Here is a 7,958-nt window from a genome sequence, read left to right as displayed (position 1 = left end):
ATTGGTCCCGGTTCGTGGCATGAACCGGGACTAAAGGGAAGCCTTTGGTCCTGGTTCATGCCACTAACCGGGACCAATAGTGGTGGGCCAGGAGCCAGGCCCATTGGTCCCGGTTCGTCCCACCAACCGGGACCAAAAGGTCCAGACGAACCGGGACCAATGGCCCACGTGGCCCGGCCGGCCCCCTGGGCTCACGAACTGGGGCAAATAGCTCCATTGGTCCCGGTTCTGGATTGAACCGGGACTAATGGGCTGAACTGGCCTGGGCCATTGCCCCCTTTTCTACTAGTGGGGGCAGCAAGGCACGTATTGTATTGTTGCCATCGAGGATAAAAAGATGGGGTTTATATCATATTGCATGAGTTTATCCCTCTACATCATGTCATCTTTCTTAATGCGTTACTCTGTTCTTTATGAACTTAATACTCTAGACTCATGCTGGATAGCGGTCGATGCGTGGAGTAATAGTAGTAGATGCAGGCAGGAGTCGGTCTACTTGTCACGGACATGATGCCTATATACATGATCATGCCTAGACAATCTCATAATTATTCGCTTTTCTATCAATTGCTCGACAGTAATTTGTTCACCCACCGTACTTATGCTATCTTGAGAGAAGCCACTAGTGAAACCTATGTCCCCCGGGTCTATCTTTTATCATATAAGCTTTCAATCTACTTTTATTTGCATCTTTATTTTTCCAATCTATATCATAAAATATCAAAAATATATTTATCTTATCATATTATCTCTATCAGATCTCACTTTCGCAAGTGGCCTGAAGGGATTGACAACCCCTTTATTGCATTGGTTGCGAGTTCTTTGTTTGTTTGTGTAGGTGCATGGGACTTTTGAGGAGCCTCCTACTGGATTGATACCTTGGTTCTCAAAAACTGAGGGAAATACTTACGCTACTATTGCTGCATCAGCCTTTCCTCTTCAAGGAAAACCAACGCAAGCTCAAGACGTAGCACGACCCATATTCAACCACGGCAAGACAAGACCCTCGCGAGGGGCCAAGCCTCGCGAGGCAGGGGACATCAAGACCTCCCGAGGGAGCGGCATTCTCAGGTGGCCTCCTGAGCGGAGCGGAGATTTCTATGCAAGGCCCAGCCTCATGAGGCTGGAATGACATCAGCCATGACGACCAAGGCCAGACGCGCGCCAGCTGGCATAGAGCGGCAGGTTTCCTCTTTGGTGCAAAGGAGGAAAGTGCAGGTGTGGAGTCCCAAGGGACCAGCCAAAGGTTGCCATTTGCGTGCTACGAGACCAAGACCACCAGAACGGCAAGATGGATGTCATCGCCGAGCCCACCACGACGTCACACTCATAGGCTTTGTAGGTGAAGACCAACTTTCGTCAGGATTAGATGTACTTCTTGTCCCCTTTCAAATTTGGTCGTTGTGGGATCCCTTCCCGCCTAAGTTTTGGAGGAAGAGGACAAAGGCCACTTTAAATATGGCCTAGCAATCACCTTAGAAGCGATCAGACCACCAAAGACCGAATCCCCGTAGCTCACCACAAGAACACGCCTCCTGAGGCTGTTCTTCCACTTGTACTGGTTCATCGTCAGCCCCCCGCAAAGCTAATCCAGCACAAAGCAGGAGTAGAGTTTTACACCGCAAGGTGACCCGAACCTGGGTAAACTGCCGTGTCTTTCTCCTTCTTGTTCATCGAGCTAGGTCGTGAGAGCAGCGGATCGATCGGCTTGAGAGGTTGAGTTCTTCGCACGCGCCCCTAAGTTCAAACCTTTCTTGGGTCTGCGGAGCCCAGAATCCAACATTTGGCGCGCGCCAGGTAGGGGCGTGTCGAAATCTCTCTTCCGTCAGTTGTTTCACCAACGCTCCGTTGTTCTCATGGCGGACGCTCGTCGAGTTCGTGCCGAGCGCGGGGTAGCCCTCGCCGCGCGCGTTGCCCAGACGGCGCCCGTGGGCAACGGTGCTCCTCGCCGCTCCCCGTTGCCCGTGGCCAACGCTTCCACCGGCCCTGCAGCCCACAAGCAGCAGGATTCGTCGCTGCCGCCCTCCATGCTATGCGACGGCTGCACCGCCACTCCGTCGCTGACCCCGCCTGCTGCTTCGTCCTCCCACGCCCGTCGTGGGACAGCGACCGCGTAGTCGCGGCTGCTCATGGCATGTGATTTTCTACGCTACCATCCGACCGACGACCTCAATGAGGATTGGTTGGACCGCATCGCCGAGCTCGTCAGCGCTGCTGGAGAGGCTCCTGCGCTGTCCCGTTCGCTGCCTCCCCCGCAGCCCCAGGAGGGTGACATAGCTCATGGCGCGCCTCCTCCTGCTCTCCAGCAAGATGTCATCCCTGAGCCAAGGCGCGAGGCCCCCCAACACGACCAGGTGCGTAGGGCACCCATGTGTCATGGTTCTAAGCCTGACAGTAGAAAGGGGGGTAGGTATGGAGAGGCAAGATCTTAGCTATGGCGAAGATGTACACACGAGGTTTTACGAGTTCAGGCCCTTCTCGGAGGAAGTAACAGCCCTACGTCTCGGTGCCCGGAGGCGGTCGATTGGATTATGTGTGTTGTGTTACAGGGGGTGCGAACCCTTGTCCCAGAGGAGGGGGTGGCTTATATAGAGTGCGCCAGGACCCCCGCCCACCTCCATTACAAGGGGCTTAATGTACATAAAGTAAGGGCGTTATAGGTAACGACAGTCTTAAATGTTCTTAATGCTCATGAAGACTAAGGAGTGAATGCCCGATCGTTGTGCGTTCGTCCGACTCCTGGTCTTTGATATAGTCGAGTGATTCCCCATATGGTCGAGTGACGGCGGGGAATGATGGTCGAGTGATTACATCATCGAGTGAATTCTTGGTCTTCTTATCTTCTGGGGTAGTGACCTTGGGTAGGGCATGTAGGTCAGGCCTATGACCCTACCCCAAGTCTGTATCCTCATCAGTAGCCCCCGAATGGATTAAGGTGCGAGTGCAAAGTAGGCTGAAATTGAACCCGTTCCGAGCTTCGGGACCTCGCGAGTGCTTTCTGCAAGTCCGAACGTCTGCATTGGTATTTGGTGTCGACTCAGTCGCCTTGATCCATTCAGTGGACAGTCGAGTGAACTGGTGATCTCATGTGCCGAGTGCTGTGTTGGAGCGCTTGATCCTGGGTGCAATTGTCTGCAGTGTATCCCGGATTTTGCGGGATACGAAATTTCGGGAAAGCGCGCCGGACGGGGAGTGCCGAAGTGGGCGGAGCGGATAAACAGTTATTCCTCGATTCCCGCGCCGCCTTTTTCGCCACATACGCTACGCGCGACTCTTGCGGGATTTGATGGGATTGCCTGGTCCCACGCGTCAGTCACTCGGAAACAATCTCTTATAAGGTGACCGGACCGAGGCGTCTTCACTGTGCACATCTTCTCTTCCTTCTTCTTTCTCCGCTTCTCCGTCGCACCTTACTCTTCCGCTCCGACGCCGCTACTCCGTCGCCATGGTGAAGGACAAGACGGAGGCGCTAGAGCGCTCAAAGAAGACGAAGGAGGTGGCGAAGGGCAGGAAGCAGCAACGCGGGTCGTCGTCGCGTGCGGGGCCGCCGCCGGGCTGGATCCAGGGCGATTGGATCCGGTCTTCGATTCGGCAGGCGGACCTGGAGGAGCTGGCAGAGTCGGGGTTAATCGCCAAGGGAGCGGCAAGGCTGCCAGAGGGGGAGATGAGTCCTCAGCCTCAACCGGGTGAGTGCGTTCTGCTCGCCACCCACGTCGACCGCGGCTTTTCGCTTCCCCCGCATCCTTTCTTCCGGGGGTTCCTGAAATTTTTCGGCACTCAACTCCACCATTTCTCCCCCAACACCATCACGTATTTAGCTGCTTTCGTGTCGATGTGCGAGAACTTCTTGGGGTGTCGACCGCATTGGTGTCTTTTCAAGCACATCTTCACCATTCGTTCCCAATCGGTAAAAAAGGCGAAGTCGAGTGACTCGAAAACCCATGTCATCCAGATGTGTGGGGGTTTAGGTATCCAAAAGAGGAAAGGGAGTGCCTTTCCTGCCATGATTTCGTTAGAGGCTGGCAGTCGACTTGGTTCTATTGCCAAGATGTCGCGGCTCCAGGTCAGTCGACCGGCCTCCCCCACTTCTCGTTTGACCGAGTCCAGACTCCTGCTCCACTGAAAGTGACTACTGGCGAGACCATGGAGACGAGGATGTTGGTGGATAGGGTGGTTCAGCTTATCAATGATGGCATTACGGGTCTGGATCTATTGGAGGTGTTCCTCAGTCGATGCATCCAGCCTCTCCAGGCCCGCGATCACCCGATGTGGCTGTATTCCGGACCGGACGACACCGCTCGGGTCCATCCAGAAGAAGTATCGTCTGAAACAGTAGCTTTGTGGCTGAGGAGCATCACAGGATTCACGACAATCCCAAAGGATCTAGGCGAGTCGTTCCCTTTAGCAGTGTAAACCCACCCGACAAGGTACGCTTTTCGTTCCGACTGCTTCTCATTCATGCTCTGACTGCACTTGCCATTGACCGACTCTCGTTCGACCAATTTGTTCTGCATGTGTTCACTGAGATGCATTCGATGCCCAATGGCGAACAGGCTTTGGAGCAGGCCCAGGAGGGGGAGGACAACGCGGAAGATAGTGCCAAGTGGGATTCTCAGGAAGACGACGAGGAGGATGAGAGCGAGGAGTCGGACGAGGAGGAGGAAGTCGACCCGCCGCCACGCTCCGAACATCGATCCAAACAGCAGCATGACCCGGCCGGCGGGCGCGGGAAAGGCGTGGGTCCGAGTGCCAATACTCAGAAGCGCACTCAGACGTCGACTCTGGATCCGACGGAGAAGATGGCCAAGCAGACTAAAGTTGCTCCCTCCAAGACCCGGAAGACATTGTCGTGAATCAAGATGGACGTCCCCGTTGCCTCAGGGTGGGTATCTTGTTTGTGTTTCTGTAAGTCGACTGAGGTTATCTTGATCTGACTGACCAATTTTTGTGTCCTTCCAGCCCCACCTCAGCTGCCACTGACATGGACATTGACAAGGCACCAGGAGACGAAGAGGCCACCTCACGAGCTGGTAAGTTCGTTCGACCGAGTTCTGTTTAGTCGAGTGGATGGCCAATTGACTGAAAATTTGATACTTCTCTTCTTATGTAGCTCCGCAAGATATCGTTGTGCTTCCTGATGAAGAAGAAGAAGAAGTGCCTCTACAGGAGAGGAAGAAGAAGAGTGGAGGCTCAAGCAGGAGGAAGCTTGAAGTCCAGGTCCCTCAGTCGATGATGGCGCCTGAAGCGATAGTCCGGACCAACGTCACATTCGCTAACCCATTGACGACTGATCGTCCGTCGGGGTCGACTGCACAGACACCCTCTACACCGGTGCAACTCCACTCATCCGACCCGACAACTACTTCGACCCCTCTGGAGCCATCCCTCTTTGCTACATATCAAACTCCAGACGACTCGCCTGGTGCCGCTAGGGAAGCTCTTCGCCAGGCGAACCTTGTCATGGAGCAGGTGAAAGTGATGCATGAAGCCAGCCAGATAGCTTACAACGCCAGCACTGCCCTTCAGACCAATGTTCATGTCAACAAAATTGCGACTGAACCCTTGAATGTTGCTTTATATCTGATCACCCACTGGGTGTTCCTTCATTTAGAACTCAGGGATTCTTCAATTCTGCACTTTTCGAATCAGCGGGGGCATGTCGAGTGCACCCACTGGGTGTAGTCCCCGAGACCACGGTCGACTGCTGGCAGTCGACTGAGGTCTAATGATGTATCTCTCTTTTTTCTGAACTCATGCTGAGTATTGATCTGATCCAGTGGGGGCACGCTAAGTGCACCCACTGGGTGTAGTCCCCGAGACTACTGTTGAATATTAGATTCAGCAGTAGTCTTAGAGTAATTCTTTTCTTTCACTCTTGCCTGTATCTGTCGACTGACATGTCTGTCTTTCTGGCTGCAGAGGTCTTGTGATCTTGGAGCTCGGCTCACTGAGTTAAAGAAGAAGCATATCAGCGTTGAGCTTGACCTCGAACTTGCGAAGAAGAATCTGAAGACTGCCCAACAAGAAACGGCCATCATGGGAGGTGATCACTCGACCATTTTGTCTGTTTTGTAGCTTCACACTTCGCACTAGTTTTTCCTTCAGTCTCTTTGAACCGAGTGATTTCACACAAGCAGATGTGCATAGTGAAAATCGTCAACTTCAGTCTCGTCTGAAGAGTGTTGTTTCTTTAGAGAGGATGAAGGAGGCTTTGGAGCAGAAGGATCTGGATCTGGCAGCCTCTTAGAAGGAAGCACGCGAGAAGATGAAGCTTGCGGACCAGAAGCTAGCTTTGGTCAGCAAACTGGAGGAGGAGAACACAAAGCTGAAGACTGCCATCTCAGACGCCAATCGGGAAGTCGAGCAGCTGAAGAAGGATAAGGAATATTTGACCACTGAAGTTGGCGGCCTCAAGACCAAGACCGACAAGCTAGAGTCTTATCTGAAGCGACTCACCGCCAAACTTGTTCTGAAGCTCGAAGGTATGATCAGTCGACTCATCACTTTGCTGCCGATTGAACTCTGTTGTCACGCCGACCATTCATCACTTTTTGCAATGGGACAGAACTGTGTCAAGACTTTGAGGCTGAAACTAGGCGGGTGCAGACGGGTCTCGACCCCATCAACTGTCCGGTGAAAGATGACACCGCAATGAATCTGCTTCGATTGGAGTCGCGCTTAGATGGTGCAGTTGCTTATCTAGCTCGGTTGAAGGCGGCGATGGCCCAAGTGGATGCTGAACTCTGGCCTCGGGCGGAAATGTCTCAAGATCTCGAGTCTTTGATGACTCGACTAAATCAGATTCCAGGCCGAGTGCAAGAGTGGAAGAAATCTTCTGCCCGCAGTGGTGCTGATGTCACCTTGTCTTTGGTTCGAGTGCACTGCAAGGAGGCTAAAGAAGACAAACTGGCAGCTCTCAAAGTGGCAAACACTAAGAAGCACTCCTTCCAGGACTTCATGGACACCTTCCTCGAGGCAGCCACTCGCATCGCCGACAGCATCGACCTCGACAGCTTCTGCGACCCGGCCAGTCCTTCTCCTGTCGAGTGATTAAAAACATTATGCCTCATTTTTATTTGCCTCAGAATGCCGAGTGAATTTGTAACCGTTAAAACTCCTTCGGGCCTGATGCCCGAGCACTTTATTCTGTGGTTAAGAAACTTTGGTTTTATCATCTCATAAATTGCATCTGTCTTCGAACGAAATTCGTTTTTCTCTCGAATTGTTGTCTGTTTGCTTGATGCAGCTTCTAGAGAGGAATAGCCAGTCGACCAATCGGGCGATCCTTGAGTCGCATTGATCAGCCCATCAACAAGGCACTCAGCAATGGTCTTGACGTTCCAGTCGGCCGATCGGGGGATCCTTGAGTAGCATTGATCAGCTCATCAGCAAGGCACTCAGCAATGGTCTTGACGTTCCAGTCGACCGATCGGGTGATCCTTGAGTAGCATTGATCAGCTCATCATCAAGGTAATCAGCAATGGTCTTGACGTTCTAGTCGACCGATCGGGTGATCCTTGAGTAGCATTGATCAGCTCATCAGCAAGATGCTCAGCAATGGTCTTGACATTCCAGTCGACCGATCGGGTGATCCTTGAGTAGCATTGATCAGCTCATCAGCAAGGTACTCAACAATGGTCTTGACGTTCCTGTCAACCACTCGGTAAGGTTTTTCAAACTTAGGCGAGCACTGGGTTGCAGCTAAACCTCGGAGCGGGAGGGTCGCTCGCCACGCAGTGGGATTTTTCAAACTTAGGCGAGCACAGGGCTGTAGCTAAGCCTCCGAGTGAGAGGGTTGCTCAACACTCGGTAGGATTTTTCAAACTTAGGCGAGCACTGGGCTGCAGCTAAGTCCCCGAGTGAGAGGGTTGCTCAACACTCGGTAGGATTTTTCAAACTTAGGCGAGCACTGGGCTGCATCTAAGTCCCCGAGTGGGAGGGTTGCTCCCCACTCGGTA

This window comes from Triticum dicoccoides, chromosome 1B (assembly GCF_002162155.2).
Source record: "Triticum dicoccoides isolate Atlit2015 ecotype Zavitan chromosome 1B, WEW_v2.0, whole genome shotgun sequence".
Taxonomy (NCBI): Eukaryota; Viridiplantae; Streptophyta; class Magnoliopsida; order Poales; family Poaceae; genus Triticum; species Triticum dicoccoides.
Note: the sequence above shows the minus strand (reverse complement) of the source record.